This window comes from Haliaeetus albicilla, chromosome 9 (genome assembly GCF_947461875.1).
Source record: "Haliaeetus albicilla chromosome 9, bHalAlb1.1, whole genome shotgun sequence".
Lineage (NCBI taxonomy): Eukaryota > Metazoa > Chordata > Aves > Accipitriformes > Accipitridae > Haliaeetus > Haliaeetus albicilla.
The window spans coordinates 31,644,092-31,660,770 of record NC_091491.1 but is presented as its reverse complement, the minus strand read 5'-3'; the positions used below and the strand labels follow the sequence as shown (position 1 = coordinate 31,660,770).

The 16,679-nt window shown below is 45.9% G+C and overlaps 1 protein-coding gene across 10 annotated transcripts in view; it reads left to right on the top strand.

The window, feature by feature from the left end:
* Nucleotides 1–16,679, top strand: part of LPP (LIM domain containing preferred translocation partner in lipoma) — a 353,044-nt gene that overhangs the window by 92,629 nt on the left and 243,736 nt on the right. For 7 of the 10 annotated variants that reach the window (XM_069792421.1, XM_069792425.1, XM_069792422.1 and 4 more), the window contains one exon: nt 10,865–10,929. The exons of the other annotated variants lie outside the window; for them this stretch is intronic. The gene's annotated coding sequence lies outside the window, so the exon portion shown is untranslated. The remainder of the gene's footprint in view (nt 1–10,864; nt 10,930–16,679) is intronic. 10 annotated transcript variants of the gene reach the window in all.

The window sequence follows — 16,679 nt, the reverse complement described above, 5'->3', positions numbered from 1 at the left end:
CCCTAAACTCCATGTGGAGATAGCAGCTGAACCAGGGGCAGGAAATCCTGATCCCTCAGTCCTGTGGACGATAAGAAATTCATTTGTAATCCCCAGGCAGGTTCAGAAATTTTAATCCGCTACCTTGCTGCTGCTTTCTGTAACCTTTTGAACCAGAAGCTGGAGAGCACCAGCATACGCGAATTTGATTTCCATCCTTTTTACAGCTGGGCACTTTTAAGTACATCGTGTGCGCCTGGTGTTCAGCTGCTCAGTCCACATAATGCCATTTTGAATCGTATGAATCACGATTAAACCAGCTTCCACTTTCCAGGAGAGTGGTCCAGTTCCTGCTGAAGGATCGTGCCTTCCTAAATGCTCACACAGTTTCTGCCCTCTTTCATGAACTACGGCGTGGTGCTGAGCTGAGTACCCACGCAGAGCTGACCGTGATGAAATGATTCCTGCCTCTATGAGTTTGTAAAGCACTTTGGGATCCTCTAGGATGGAAAGTGCTGTTGTTTGTTTGTCTGAGCCAGTATTTTCACCGTGCTTTACTTCCATTGCTCCTGTTAGATGTGTTGGCTTTCATTGTATCTTCAGATAAGGCTTGTGTGAAATGGGCTTCTGTTTTGTTTTATTACCAGAGGAGTGATTCATATTCAAATTGAAATGTTGTGTTGCTCTAAGCCAGCCTTCTCCCTGTGTGCTAATGAGAGGAGAGGGAGACACAGGTGTGGACCGAGCAGGATTATTTTTCTCCTACTGCATTTAGAAACTTTCCAAATGGCTTTTCAGGAGGGCACGTGGACTTGACTGCCTGGTATGGGAGAATGCTGGTCTTGCATGTTTTAAGAACACGAGATGAGCCTGAATCTCATTACTTGTCTGTTTAGGCTGCAGACCCGTATGCTACCAGCAATGTTGTCCAAAAAAAAAGAGAATTTATGATCCCTTTTAAGTTGAGGTTTTTTGTTTGTTTGTTTGGGTTTTTTTGTGTCATCTTCATTAATGTGGTGCTATATTTTCTTTTTATTCATAACACTAGTTTTTAAGAAAGTTGCCTGCACTTGTCTTGAGGCAGTGACTCCTCAGGCACTTTCTGCAGCACAGTTGAGGCCATCAGCTCATGATCTCTGCTGCTGCCTGATGCTTTCTTCAAAGGAGCTGCTTGCCCTCCACCAAAGGAGAGCTGCACAGTCTAGCACACGTTTCTGGTCTTGTTAGAAATGGATACTGGCTAGTCCAGCCCAAACTTGCTCAAGAAACTTTGTCACAGGTACTCTAAAATAGAGAGAACTGATGCTGAGATTCTAGGTGGGGATTTGTATGTATTCAGAGCTGGGTTGCTCCGTCACATGCAGCTCAAAATGAATGTCATTGTAGATCTTGTGGAGCCTACTGCCTGTCCCATAAACACTCAGACTGAGATAACAGTGTATTTCATGGAAATGTATAAAATTCAGGTGAGTATCCTGACCTTAATTAAAGTGACCTTAACTAACTGAGCCTACTCAAGAGAAGATTTGCCATGTTTTAAACTTACAGCTCAACTCAGTCTACGTGCTTCCTTGGTCCTTCCAAGTTGGTCTTGGCTGTGTGAAATGATCCTTCACCTCTTGCCCTTTTCATTCCCACAGACTTTGTGAAACTTGTTGAATATTCCTAAGGGGCCCTGAGCTTTTTAGATAAATGTGATACATGCAGAGACATTGACACTTTCAAAGTAGCACCCAAGAAGCCACTGAGCCTTGGAGGATCTGTTGATGTTAATGAAACATCAGTGGCCATGTCCTTTGTGTTGCTTTGACAGTTCAATTACACCAACAGGCTGAGGGCATTGTGAGGATCAAAAATGTTCTGCAGTTTTGTTGGCATAAAATTAGAATTTATGTGAAAGTTTTTCCAAGGAGTAAGAAAGAAGAGAGACATTGACAGGTCTTCATAGCTGAGTGTAGGTTCATTCACCACTGGAGAGCTGGTGAGACAAATGTGAGACCTTGGTTACACATCACGTAAATGCTTTCTGACTTAAAAGCATTTGAGCTGGAATCACTTGCAATTAGCATGGGCTTGGCAGAAACTGGCACTGCTGCTGTTTGCATAGTCCAGTCGTGCCATGGGGAAAACTGCTGTTAGCAAGTAGCACAAGTGTAGTTTTGAGGTGGTGTCTGTGCAGTGACTGCTCTTTACAGCAACTGATGTCTCTTGATGGCACACTAGCAACTCTAAAAGCGAGAGCATGACTGGCTATCTCCTGTACCTGGTCTCTCACCCAAATGTTTAGGTCTTTAAACTATTTATCATCATAGCCATGCATTTTTTTAGGCAACTGTTGGTGTCTGGGAGCTTTTAACTGCATAGCTTGGAAGAACCTAGGCCTGTGGATGGTCCGGGGAGATGTGACCATCTCTGTGTTCTTCGTCATCTTCTTGGATGAGGCAGTTTGCACTGCAGTTGACTGTGGTCAGGCTGATGCAGAGTGCAACCTTTTGTAGACTCAAATGACCCATCTCGAATCAATTGCCCAACTGACACAATAAATTATATCTAAGAGTTTGTTAAATTAAGTAAATAATAAGGACCAGAGGGCACTGCTGGTACCCGTAACCTGTGTTGCTCCTCAGAGGTTGGGCAGTGTGTCTCCTGCCAGCTTGATGGAGCCTGGGAGCTTCTGAGTGGGTGGCGTGGGAACTGGGGACAATTGAGGATTCGTACAGGGATGCAGAGTTGCTCCTTGGGGCAGAAAAATAAACGTATGATTCTTGGCCCTAGAACGAAGAAAACAAGACGCTGTGGACTTGTTGCAACCCGTGCAGTCTGTGAATGTTTTCTTCTTGTCAGATGCTGCTGTCACATAAGTAATTTTATTGCCAAAGGGCAGGGAATGAACTAATGAAGTGGGAGAGAGGGCTACTTATTGAAGGGCTACGTGTTGTGAAAATCGGTGTACCAAATGTACAATTCTTCACTTTCTGCTCTTGTGGTGTTTATTTATCTATATGATTTGGGGGGGAGAAGGGATGGTGGTGCAGGAGGTGCATCTGTCTCGTCCAGGAGAAAGTGCGTGTTCAGATGAGAAGGCATTATGCATACAATGCCTGAAATTAGCCCTTAAAATAGCACACTCTGCATCTTCGTAATGTATTGAAAATACCTGGATAAGAAACAGTCTGATTGAAGTATTGAGCTTATTGTAGTGGATCTGCTGTGACTCATCAGGAAATTGAAAGTCTTGAGACAAAACTCCCCCCCTGCAGCCTTTTTGGAAGAGACGGGAATTAGTCTTAGGCGGGAAGTAATTAATTGTTCCGTGATTGTCATAAATAGGTACCAAACAACAAGCTCATACTGAAGTATTTATATCCTAAGCCCTGTCTTGTAAGCCCAGCTATCAAGAATCTCCATCAGACAGAGACAGTGAAAAAGAAAGTTCTCTGGAATGAGCAGCACTTCCACCTACACACGTTTAAGTGAGACAGGACGGAGGTGAGCTGGTAGGCTGTGTGCTGTAATAAGCCATTTACTAGGATAATGGCTGCAGGCTACAAATGCAGTCTCAGTCTGTCTATTCAATGCAAACATTGAAAAAGAAAAAAGAAAAACCCCTCTACCTCAGTAAAGTCTATAATACTCTTAATCCCCAGTGTACTCTGTGAATATTAACTCAGCCAATGTCGCAACACCTCACGGAGGCAGATGACATGTACATGCAGCCTTCTTCATCTGCCTGAGAAACTGAGGCAGTGGGAAGGACTTTAATTTAGGCTTCTGATTTTAGACTGGGGCAAAATCCTGGGAACAGCCTGGCTTGACAGTGAGCAGGATGGAGCTATCTTTTGGTCCTTGGTGGGAGCGTGGGAATTCTGACTTTCAGGGATTAAACCCTGAAAAGTTTAGGTTTTCCTTTGGAGGGATTTGCTGCCTGCAACAGTAGGCAGCACTGCCCTGCGTGTTGGAGTCACAGAGGGTGCATTGGCACAGCTGGCAGAGGTGGATCGTGAGGGGACGAATATGTGCAGGAATATCTCTCTAATTTACTGAGTAGCTGTAGCCATTATGTATCTGTCAGACTATGGGATATTGCTGGAAATCCAGATGTTGGGAAAAGAAGCAAGGGAATCAAGATGATCAAATACCTGTTTAAAAAAACACAACGCCCAAGGAAAAGGAGCTTGATGGCATTGTGTTTGTCTGCAGTGAAGTCATGGCAACAGAGCACTCATTTAGCAAAATTAACTGTTTCTCTATCTTACAAAAAAAAAAAAAAAATCAAATGAAAATGATGCAGGGGAACATCCTTTTATCTCAACCAAATGAGTCCATTTGTGCCAAAGCAAAGGAGTCATCCTGGGGAATTTGCTCCAGAGAGCACATACTTTATTAGAACAGAATGTAATAGTTGTCCCAAAGCCATAACTGTAAGAGCCTGGTGCCCTCGGCGAGCGCTTTCAGTAACAGGGAAACCAAAGTTAGGTTCTTGCACCCATGTGATGTTGAAATACGCACTTTGGACCATGATTTTAAGCTCGCGGTTGTTTGGGATTTCAGCTCAGTTAAGCTGTGGGTACAGCTTTCAGGAGGGTTATAATCTCTTTGAAGTTCCTTATAGGTAATGCTTAGTTTCAGAATTATTTAAGCACCTAGGGACAAAATGCTGATGCTGCTTCACTTTGGGTGTAACCAAATACTTGTAAAAAACCAGTTGCCTTTTAAGTCCCTTTGGCTTTAATTGAGAGGTAGGCTTCTTTGTGCCTAAGACTCCTTTTTAGTTCCTAACCTTAGTAGTATTTGCAATAATTCTCACACAAACCCCGGAAATAACGCTTCTGTGCTACTTCTGTTTTGATGTTCACTGCCCATCTCCGTGCACAAGCCACGCTGTGAAGCAGTACGCGAGGGTGAACCGCACGGTGACTGTATTGGTAGGCGCGAAAGCTCATTTTACATCACTGAGAATCTCATATTTGGAATTCAGAAATTGTTCATCTTGGTGATGAGCGGGGGCAAGCTCCAGGGAAAATATCACGAACTCAAACGTATTGCTTGAGGCACCTGGAAAGTGTTGTTTCTCTTAAGTAGTGTTTTCCAACCAGATCGAATTTTCTTCTGTGGGTCTCGTGGAGAGGGTGTTAGGCAATGCCTTATGGCTTCCATGAAAGTGTCTGACAGCAGAGATACAGAGCTTTTATTTGTACAAAGGAGTGAAACGGTTTGGGGGAGATTTTTAAGGATGATTTTACTTTGGTGTGGTTTCTGTCAAAAACATTGGGGAAGCTTCAGACTAATTGGAAACCTGACCATTCATTGACATTAGTGTTCACCAGGTGAACATGAGCTGTTTTCCATTGCTTCTCATACCTGGATGAAACTTGTGCCTTCCTCCTGCAACTTAAACTTTGGTTTAATGAAAGAAAAGTGAGAACTGAGCATGGGTGGATGAATTTTGGTCAGTGAAGGAAAGCCACAGTCATTTTGTACAGGGGTAGAACTCTTGGACGTTACTGTGGAGGTCTTCCACGTAAAAAGCCAATGTTTGAGGTGGGGTTTTTTGGGGTGGTTTTTTTTGGTTTTTTTTTTTTTGGAAAGCATCTCTTTCAGGAGGGACTTCACCTGAATATTGATGCTTTTCATGCTGTTGAGTCGTGCTTGTCGAATGGAGTGCAGAGGCTGGCTGGGGGTGCATGCTGTTTCCCAGCTCAGCCTCAGGCTGGTGTATTTGCAGTAGTGTCTGGCTGTTTCTTTCCACTTGTTTCTCTTCTCCAAGGCTGGAGGTAGCTGTCACTTTAGCTGTTAACAGTATGAGAGCAGAAGGGCCAGGCTGCAGCAGCCTCCTGCGGGAGCGATGCCCGTGGGGTCGGATACGGCTGCCCAGAGGGAGGAGAGCAAGCGGGCGAGGGTGGGAGTGCAAATCTGAGGCAGTTGCACGGGGGATTCTGTCAGGGGCTTTTAAGGAGTAACAACTCGCGTCTTGGGCTTTTTTGGGTGAGGGATGAGATCCCCAGACAGGAAGGCTCTCAAATTAGGCAGCCCCAGCCCCGCAGGTTGTCCCAGCGTGCATGGGGTGAATAAGCGTGGTGGAAAAGCCTGAGCGACTGCTGCGAAACGACTGGGAAGATGCAACCCATGATGTCTGTTGTGTCTGAGATCTCTGTAAAGTCTCTCGCGTCCTTCCTCAAGTTTAGTTTTCCAGTGGAGGCTGTCGCAGTAATGAGAATGTCTCCCATCTGCTCCTCACATGGCTTGGCACATTTAGCTAGAATATACATATTTTTATTATGGGGTTAGCCAGTGGTAACCATGACAATTAGACTTATCACACAGCATTTTTTTCCCTCCTTGAGTCAGTTTGAAATGCTGACAATTAAATAGCTACAGTACACTTTAGAGATCCATCAGTCTCTTTGTTGTCTTGACAACCAAACTATATTTAGAAACGTAACAAGTACATGGAGTTCAGTAGCACTTTTGCTAAAACATAGTTTTGTAGCTTCAGAATTTAATCTGTTGTTTGTAGATCCAGGTGCCTATTTGAGCTGTGCCTGAATTTCTCTTTGGTCTCTCTTGGAAGCTTCTGCAGAGCAGTGGGGGGACTTGGCTGGTGGAAAGAGGGTCCTTGTCAAGCAGGGAGCAAACCTGCCCACGGCTTGTTGGCAGCCCCTGCCTACTCGGGTACCTCTGGGTGCTTGTGGTGCCCTGTACACCTGGGTGCTCATGGTTTGGCCATTGATTTGCAGTGCAAGAGGAACGTGTGTGATCGTTGTCCCAGATCTGCTGTTCCTGCAGTACTGGGGAGCAGTAAGCAGCGTGTCTGAGCATCCTTTCCCCTCCCAGATGAGCTGCTCTCATGGTTCAGTATCACTTTGGTATGGGAGGACAGTACCATGGAGTGGGACATTGGGAGACTGTGATGGTTTTCGTCCCGCATCTTGAGCTACCTGAGCTTTGGTTGCCACTGGGAGCTGCTCTCTGCCACTGATGCAATAGCAGAAACTGTTTCTCTGTATCCCCTTCTTCTGTTTTGTCTTGATTTGCTGGGAGGTGTTTGTTTGATTTTAACTATTTCTACTACTACTAATTTTTTTTTTTTTTTTTGGTCCCTTCCCATTTGACTGGCAAAATTGAGCTCATCCTCTCCTCATTGAGTTGGAGTAGCAGCATGTGGGCTAGATGTCTGGAGCTATGGATTTTTAAGGTTGCATCCAGGGCTGGAAGAGCAGAAGGGAATTATGATGGAGTGCACCTTGGGGGGCTGTAAATGTCCCTGTCCCCCACCACCCCTGTGCACACACTGATGGTGGGTGCCTGTTGTGCGTCTGTGCTGCTCTCTGGCCTTTTCCTTTTGAGCCAGCGGAGAGCTGTGGTCAGTGCAGGCACCTGTGTGGGTGCCACAGCCGTACGTGTAAGTGTGGTGATGTGCCAGCCCAGAAGAGCAGCTGGGACGTGTGGCTCCCATCTGCTGCCATCCTGAAGCCCAATGGCTGTGAGACTCGGGCTGGCACCGCACTGCCCTTGTTACGCTCTTAGCACAGGACCGGGCAGTACTGCTGCCTTGTTTAATGCACCGGCTTGTGAAGCTGTTTCTGAGGCGACAGACATCCAAACACGAGGATCTCAGAGTATTTCCCTGACTTGAGTGATAAATGAGAGAAATGAAAATCAGATGAGGAAATAGCTCAAACCTTCCTCACCGCTCCTCTGTCTGGCTGACCCAGGTTGTGACGCTGGTCAGGACTGCCCCTTCAGAAGTCTTACAGGTTGAGGAGCTGCTGGAAAGGGCTTCTTTGTGGTGAGGTGTTTGTGGCCCTTCCTAAGCAGCACCTGAACCCTGGGGCAGGGCCTGGGATGCTTGTGGATTTTCTGCAAAATATCAAGCAAGACTCTTCCACCTCTTGCTGTCTGAGGCTTGGCTTATAATTGATGCTTAGCAGTATAATTTGGGCAGGACAACTGAAAAAACTAAACAAACCAAGATCTCCTTCATCAACAAAGCTACGGCAACACAACAATCTGAAATAGGAGTTCAGTTACAGTGGGGGTGGCCTTTTGCCCAAGGGAACCAGTTCATTTGGTGAGATGGTTTAAAGACGACAACTGTGGGTCCATGGTATGCATGTAGTGATGGTCAGTAGCATCCACCCTTGGGCAGAGAGCTGTAAAACCAGTCAGTAGCATTGCTCTGGTGTTGGGAAACATGGTCCGCACAAGCTTGTTGCTGGGATGCTTTATTACATGGGGGTGAGAGAAGCTCAAGGGAAAGGAGCTTGACCTGAGGTCAGCTGTTAGGACCAGTGACAGCCAGCGAAGTGCATCTGTATTTCCTGGGGTGCACGTCATCTTGTCTGTCCGCTATACCTGAAATATAATGTAGTAAGGCTCAAACAGAGGAGAGGATTGGGTTTTTCTAGCATGATTTTGCTTCCCTTATTCTTGCGTTTCTTTTTAATTCATTATCTGTCAAATAACACAGGTGACTTTTCACTGTATATGAACAGCTCAGTTTCATTTTTGTTTTCTTCGCTCCCTTCATTTTACCATTTTCCCAATAAAAATCCAAAAACATAGTTACATCTCCACTCCAGCTTTGTTTGTAAACTCTTAACATGCCTTTTTCATGTTTTTAATAGCTGCTGGGGTTTATTCTTGAAATAGAACCACCAAAACCCAACAATGCTAATGAATCTTCAAGAGCGCTTTAAACAAGTTATCCCAATCAATCTGACAAAGATAATGGTTTTCTATTAGAGGATATTTAACTGGAGGTTGGGTGAGCTCTAATGTTAATGGCTCTGTAGATCTGTAACCAGTCAAAATCAGAATAACTCCTTCGATTCGGTGGAGCTCTATCTGTTTATTACAACTGAGGCTTGGGCAGTGCTTTAGATGCCAATTGCAACCTCTCTGAAGTTAAGTGGGGTTTTGATTTAATTCCTGGAAGCAGTAATGTCAGCAAAGAAGTGAAGAGCTGGGACCCACATACCCCAAAGTCTGTAACTTTGGGTTTGCTGTCAAGATCAGATTCCCTTGATTTGGGCTAGTAATTAAAATGCAACTTCTCTTAAGCATCTCCCAAAGGCAGGCAGAGTGTGGAAGTGTAGCCTATGCAGATCATGTATATCTCTCTACATACTTTGCAGAAAATTCCAGTAGTTACGTTGTTCTCTCTAATTACTCGTGGTTGGGCTGTTGACCTGGAGCTTGTGCTTTCCAGCTCCAAAAATGGAAAGGCGCCACTGCTGAATTATCAGGCTGTAATGTAGAGAGAGCTGGGATCTCCTTTCCCCAACGTATTTGTGTCCATGTGGCAGTCAGGAGACATGGACCACCGCTCATCACCCCCACTGTGTGTGGCATAAGTGATTCACCATGCATTCATTTCTGGTCACATAAGGGGCATTAATTTAAAGCAGGCTTCAGGCATAGGTTAGCGTTAGCTATTTGAAGTCTTCAGTCTGAAAGCAACATCAAACAAGGAGCAGAAAATGTATCACGCACAGAAAAATCTCTGGGATTTGTTTCCCCTTTAAAAAATAACAATAATAATAAATTCCAAACTGTTCGCATATTCTGTCTTCTCTGTGGTCAGGACACCTGTCTGCCTCTTTGCTGTTACTTGATATGGGCTTACAGTGCTTGAAAAAATGTTAACATGAATTTTTTGTCATGGCAGATATGAAAGGAATACCCAGTGTCTGTGTGGGCAGGTTCTCAGCAAATTTCTCTTTGCTTCTTGCGCTTTGGTATGGATCTGAAGCAACTGCTGCAGTCCTCTTCCCCTGTGCTCCCCTTCCTCCACCATGGACCAGGAGGGTGAAGCTGCTACCCTGCCAGACCCAGTTCTCCTGAGCAAAGACAGCTGGTGGTGGGGATAATGGGTTTCATCCTGGTTTCCTTAAAAAAAAAAAAAGTATGTTACTGACTAGATATGTCTCGCCTCCCTTTCTTTAATGATTTTTAACTCCTTGGATAATCTCAACCATGTTTGTTGAGAGATATTTAGGCTTTAGGAAAATAGGGGTGAGGATGCAGTTAAGAGGAGTTGGGGGTGACCTGGGGCAGCCAGGAGTGTGGTGGGCTGGGAGAGCTGGGGCAGGTGGAGGTGGACTGGACCTTTCCCTAGTCATTGCTAGTATTTTTTGAATTTATTTCTTCTCCAGCGCTGAGATGAAAGGAAATAGGAAACACCAGAGGAGGTTCAGATATCAATAAGCTGGAAGTATGAAAGGCTCCTGGTTGAAAGCAGCTTGTGGTAATTTGGAAAACCTGTGTTTTCTTTTTAACCGGGTATCTTTGGAGGCACCCAAAAGGAAACCAGGGCTGGAGGTGGAGGTGGGGTTTGGGCTGTCCCACCCTGCCGCGTTTTCCACAATTGCTGTGTGTTTAATGCATCCCATCTCAGCTTCAGTTCTTCTTGGTGCTCACATGGCAAAGCCAACGCTGTGGGGGTGACTCACCATTGGCCTGAGCGTCGGAAGAGGCTCGGGAAGAAGAGGCCCTTTAAGCACGAGAGGCAGAAGGGTGTCTGGTCAGGCTTTGAAAGAGACTTTGTTACCTGCAGCCCTTACGTCAGTACCTTTCACCAGCTCTACAGTGATTTAAAACAAGTAGCTTCTTTCCCAAATAAATCTCAGTTACTCCGACACTCGACAATCTGTCCTGCCAACATGTGAAAAACCCTTTTATGGGTCAAAACAGGGACAGACTGACACATGAGTTGTATCAGAGGGGAAAAAAAAGCTGCGGTCGGCTTCGTACAGGAGGGCGGTTGGCATTACGGTCCCTTTTGGGGCTGTTTTTTTGGCGAGGTGTCACAGCCAGCTTGATTTACTTTCTGCTTTTACAATGAGCAAAACATTGATTCTGACCTTTCTGTTTGCACCTGCAGAGGTCCCTTGGAAGAGCCTGTCCGTACGTCTGTCTGAGTGCCTGACACAGCTGCCTTGCTTCCAGGTGAGGAATGGATCAGGTCCCAGGGCTTTTGCCAGCTGCTGAGTTTAGAGAGAGTGGGAAGACCCTGAGACCACGTTCGGTCGTTCAGCAAATGATGGGCATTCCTTCAAAGCCCGGGGTGGTGGGAGGCCAGGCTAACCCGTGAGGCTCGAAGTGGTTTTACTGTTTCTGGGTCCAGATCTGGAAGCAGCAAACGTGCAGGCCCTCCTGGGAATGGGAGTGTTGTATGGGAGTGATTGCATGGTGCTGTGGGCCATAATACTTTGACTCCTTTTTGAAGGAGACTTTCCTGCTTGTGGACCTGAACTCACTGCCTGTCCATGGCGTGGCTTTCTGCAGCCTGGATACGCTCCCAGCTGATGATGGAGAGCTGACCGTATTACTAGCTTTAATCTAACCATGCTTCAGTGGACAAAAGCAGAAAAATATATAAGCCTTTTAAGAATAACCTGAATAAAAATTTATGTGAGGAGCAAATTAATTCATTCTTCAGAATTGCCAGTTCCATCAAATTCACTGGAGGTATTTAGCTGTGACTTAAGGATCACCCTAATAAACTACCCCAGACTCTTGTAGGAGTCCCTTGCCAGATTATATGTAGGACATGAATTGTGCTTTGTGCCCATCCCGTGATACGATGATTCGATTGCAGCAAGGCTAAGATTGAAAAAAAGGAGCACTGCCAGGGCAGTAGGTCTGTCCTCAAGCCTCTCTCAGTTGTACCATCCCAGGAGGCAAAAGAGGTGCTAGACGTGCTACAAATTCACGGCAACTGGGGGAAGAAAGCAGCGAGCAGCCCTGTTGAGAAGTGGATAACAAATGAAGAGGGAGAGCTGGTAGCTGGTCTGTAACTGCTCAGTGGCCATGAAGGTCCCCAGGAGGACACGTGCCGTAGGAGGGTGCAGGGGCTCTGGGCGGTCTTTGCTGTGGTGGTGGTTCCCGGAGCCCGGTGGCAGCACCAGAAGGCCACGCGTGGTGCAAGCACTGGGGACTGCGTTGCCAGCCAGTGTGGGACCAGAGCAAACCGTTGCCGTGTGGAAAGGTGTATGCTGGGTTTTGTTCTTCTGCTACCATGGTGGTTTTGGCTAGCGGAGCTACTTCATTTGCCTTGATGCTACCTGACTTGAGAATCATAAGGTGTCTGTACGGCACGTCAAATTCAGGAGTGCTTCTTTACCTTGTTGTGTCACTGAATATAACTGCGTTTTCATTCTGCCCTTTCGATACACAATGCACATCCTTCCTTTCTTCCTTTACCCTCTTCTTGGTTTTTTTTGTGTGGTTTTCTTTTTGGTCTTTTTTTTTTTTTTTTTTTTGTCGTGTAAATTATGGCTAGCTGGAGATGAGATTTCAGCATCCTGTTTACTTCAAAGAGTTGGGGACATTAATAAATGTTGAAAGACAAAGACAGACCAGGGATTAATAAGTAGAGGACAGGAGATTAATAGCAGGAGAGTAGAATTTGGTTCAAGGCCTAGTCTTCCCAGTTGCTGGGTTATGGAAGATTAATGGCAGCTCTTCTGTTAGTCTCACTCTTTCTGTGGCAGCTTTCCTGGCTATGTCTAATAAACTGTCCCAGTGGGTTGCTGTAAATATGAAATCTAGGAAGAAGCCCATCCTTATAGACTGTTAACTAGATCAGACAGTATTAGTTTTGCTTCCCATTCAAAGCTTAAGCAGCAGCATAGATGTATTTGTGAGTGGTGAAGTCAGATGTTCAGGTGCTTACAACTCTTCTCAGGACAAAAACATAACATAAAATGTATCTTGCCAAGCAAGCTGTCTCCGACAATTTTTTTTTTTTTTTTTTTTTTTTTTTTAAGCTGTGTCCAGTGCAAGAGATTGATTTCTCTTCTCTTGACTGGGTTTTCAACTTTGTTTCTGTGGCAAATTGGGCTCTGGACCTATTGCATCTGACCTCTCATTAGGCTTAGCGTGAGATAAGATCATTGTAAGAAAACACCAACTTTGGAAAGAGCATTCCTGGTGAAATTTGTGGGAGAACTGTAGAATGTGGGACTGTGTCACAGGAAGTCTTTATTCTGGTAGAAGGGTGCATGCTGTTCGGGGTGTCCTATATAGAAGGTCAACCTCAAACTCCTACCTTAAGGCTGACACTACCAAGTCAAGCACTGAAGTAGTCCTTTGGTGTCTACCCTTGTGTATTTTTCATAGTCTTCACAAAGATTATCCCAAGCTCTTCATGCATAGGGTTATAGCAATATACAGGTATGTGTATGGCCATTTTGGGAAGGAAGCAGCTGTGTTCTTGTGAGTGTGATGAAGACAGGGCTAACGTCAGAACTTCATGCAGCAATAGCTGAACTTCTTTTCCAGGGAAGAAAGGCTGTGCCCGGCTTCAGTGTCCCTGTAACAAAGCTCCTCCCCCCTCGTCTGCTCTTGTATGCAGTGCCCTTGGCTTTTCAGAAGTTAATTGATTTGTCCATATTACGATTCTCTCTTTAATTTTATTTGTGTAAAGGAGAACACGCGCTAATCTTTCTCCAGAGAAATGTTTCACACTGCTCCTCTTTGAATGTTGGCCCTGGGTCTGCCGCGTTTCTTAATGAGTCTCTAACTAAACAGCTACAGTTCCCACATGCTCCAGCCTTGACACACGCATACTTGTACACCCACGTGCCTGCTCCCAGTTGAACCCAGCAGCCTGCCTGCTCGCCTCGCACGCTCGCTGCTTTGGGATTTGCATTAGCAAGGCGGTACCTCCCTGGGAAGCCCTACCCACGAGAGGGGGCTTTATGCCTTCGGGTATAGATAGGTTTGACATCAAATGAGCTGTCCTGTGAATCAGAAAGGCTGTAACCTCTTTATCACACTGTCCCCCCACCCCCAGGCTCGTTTAATGTGCTTCTCCGGGAGCCCGGATTCCTGTGGGCTGCACTACCTGTGGTGAGGACCCAGGCTAGCACCGAACACGGAGCCGAACACCCAACGCTGAATTACTGCCTGGTATGCCGCTGGCTGCCAGATCTTTGATAACTTGTTTTTAATGAAGATTCCTCCTGTAATTCCTAGAATATCTTGCAGTGCAAAAAAATGAGCTCTGTGTGTATTTTGCTGTGGGCTGAATTTTTTTCCTGCTCTTCACAGTTCCCTCCGTGAACAGAGAAGAAAGGGAGGGGGAAGCAGCTGACTGCTTTTTTTGTTGTTGTTTTTTCTACTTGACTTCTGTGAAATATGTGGCGATCAATCGCTTGCAACTAACAAAATGTTTTTGTTTCTCTTTGCAAAAGCATATGGGAACTGCAGGAAAAGCATATGGGCGTTTTTAGGAAAACATATTGGTGAATGGACAAATTATAGTGGTGCCAATACGTTTTGGATGTCTGGCTAGACCGCTACTACTACCACACTTGCTGGCACGCAAACGCATCCACGAGATTTCCAGCATGGGAGTGGTGTAGCTGCTCCTGGGGAAATGCAGGCTGTGCTGGATCAGACCCCTGTTAAAATAGCATTGCGATCCATCTTTGGTGCGTGTGACTGCCTCACCATGTCCCGGACTAGGCTTCAAGCTCGTGTTTATGGCAGCATATCCATTCTCTCAGTAGACTGAGCCCAGAGCTCCACTTGCAGCTGGCTGCAAGTAATGATAATGGTAACCATTTTTCTTTCTACAGCCCTTGACTGCAGTCCTGGTAACACCTGAGCATCTTGCAAACAGGCTAGGCAGCCTCTGGTTTTCCTCTGCTGCTCTATCAAGGTCTTTCTGTGTTAGCTGGAGCTTTTATTTTTAATTTCTCTATCACGTGGGCTGCTTTTGGGGAAATGCAAAACATTTGCATTATTGCTTCTGGGCCCAGTCCTGTTTGCCTTGATACTGGTGATCCAAGGAAAGGGATCCACGAGCTGGGAGGAACTTGGCGCGGAGTGGTAAAGGGATTAAGCGGTCTTGGTTGGTGGGTCGGTTCTGGTGGCTCACAGCATCCCTACAGTTCGAGTTGCCCTGCTGTGGACCCCTGTGCAAGGAGAAGTCCTCGACAGCTCTGTCTGGGCAGCCCTTCCTAATCGTCCTGGCAGCGAGGGAGTGCTGCCTGCCCTGCCTCTGGCTGCGATGGGCACGGCTGTGCTGGGCTGCGGGCGCTGGCAGCGGCTCTCTGCCCGTGTTCGGGTTTCAGCGGGTCCTGGGGGACCGGCTGAGGTCTCCTTGCCCAGGGAGAGACATCTCCTGTCTGTAAGAGCTCCTGGTCTAGACAAAACGGAGCTGCTGAGAAGGATGTAGTGGTCTCTGAGTGTCGGGGGGCTTGGGTGATAACTGAACTCGGGGGTGGTTCCATGAGCAGGCTCAACCAGCCTGAGTTCGTACCATTGCTAGAAGAGGTGGTCCTGCTGTGTCCGTGTGTCCCCAACCCTCATTTCTGCCCGTATAGTCACTTTTATCCTTTAGAGACGTGAGTGGTGAGACAGAGGAGAGGCAAAACATGTGGCTAAAGACTGAGGGGATAAGAAATGCACATTTGGACAATCATTTGATGTCACGTTGTTTATCTTGGTTATGAACCTGCACTCTCAGATATTCTGAGTGGTAATTCAGCACCTTTTAGTGTTCTTCCTCTTACGCCAACTTCAGGATGATTTGCTAGTGAGTAATTTTACATTATTTAATGTAGCCACTTTCCTTATAGCTCTTTTGTTCTGCGAGACAATTCCCTATTTTATTATGCAAACAGTACATTAAGATCCTTGTGGGCCTAAGTTCCCAGCAGTGCTTGAGATGACGGCAGAGAAGTAGGTTATTTCAGAAATAATGATTCTTTCCTCTAGAAGCTTTCTTGGAGTTCTGCTTTAACTGCTTTTGATATTATACATGCTTTAAAAAAAAAAAATTAAAAAAATCCAGTACTTCCTAAATGTTATAGAGCTCAAAAAATACACTGTATGCCTTGTCACAATATTTAATACAGAGTGCTATTTACAGTAATGAATCAAAATGTCAGTTTTTAAAATATGAACTGTCAGAGTGTTCCTACTTTGCCGAAAACTTTGATATGACAGTTTGTTAATCATATGACTATTACATCAAATGTGTCTCAGAGTACTTTTGCTCAACAAAGTCTTTTTTTATTCCTTCCCCCTCCCTTTTCACTGTTAATTCTGGTAGAGTTGTTTGACTGAATGCACTTTGATTAGAGGTTGGAAGAATCCAGAGCTGAATGCTTTTGTGTATTGACAGATGGGGTGTATCAATGCCTGTGTTCATGCTGATGGTGGTCACCTAGTCTTAGGCACAGCCTAGTTTGGATCACCTTCACCTTCTGTCCCCGGTGTCTGCCCCAAGCCTGCTGTGACTGGGAGGTGGGATGCTCTGATTTCGATATATATGGCCATAATGTGGACGCAGGCATGTGGTAATGGAAAACGCAGCCTGGTAGCGTTTTCATGGACTGCCGAGTGTTGTAATGCAAGCAGCTCTCTTTTATCAAGGGAAACGGAGGGATAGTCTGGGTGAGGAGAGCACGTCTTGCTTTGGGATTAAAAACATCTTTCCCAACACCAACCTGGGGATTGCTCCCCAGAGTAGCTGCTCTGCAGGACCTCACTGGTTTGAGTGCATGGTAGCAGCTCTGGTGGGACTGGGAGCATGCTGCCATCCCCAAAGCCAGCTGGCTGTGTGTGCTGGGGCTCAGAGAGCGGCACCGGTGGAAGTGACACCCCGTCTGAGCGGCACTGCTGCATCCAGGCATAAGTGCATTTAGGACAGCTGGGGAAAACTGCCTGTTGAGTAATAAAAA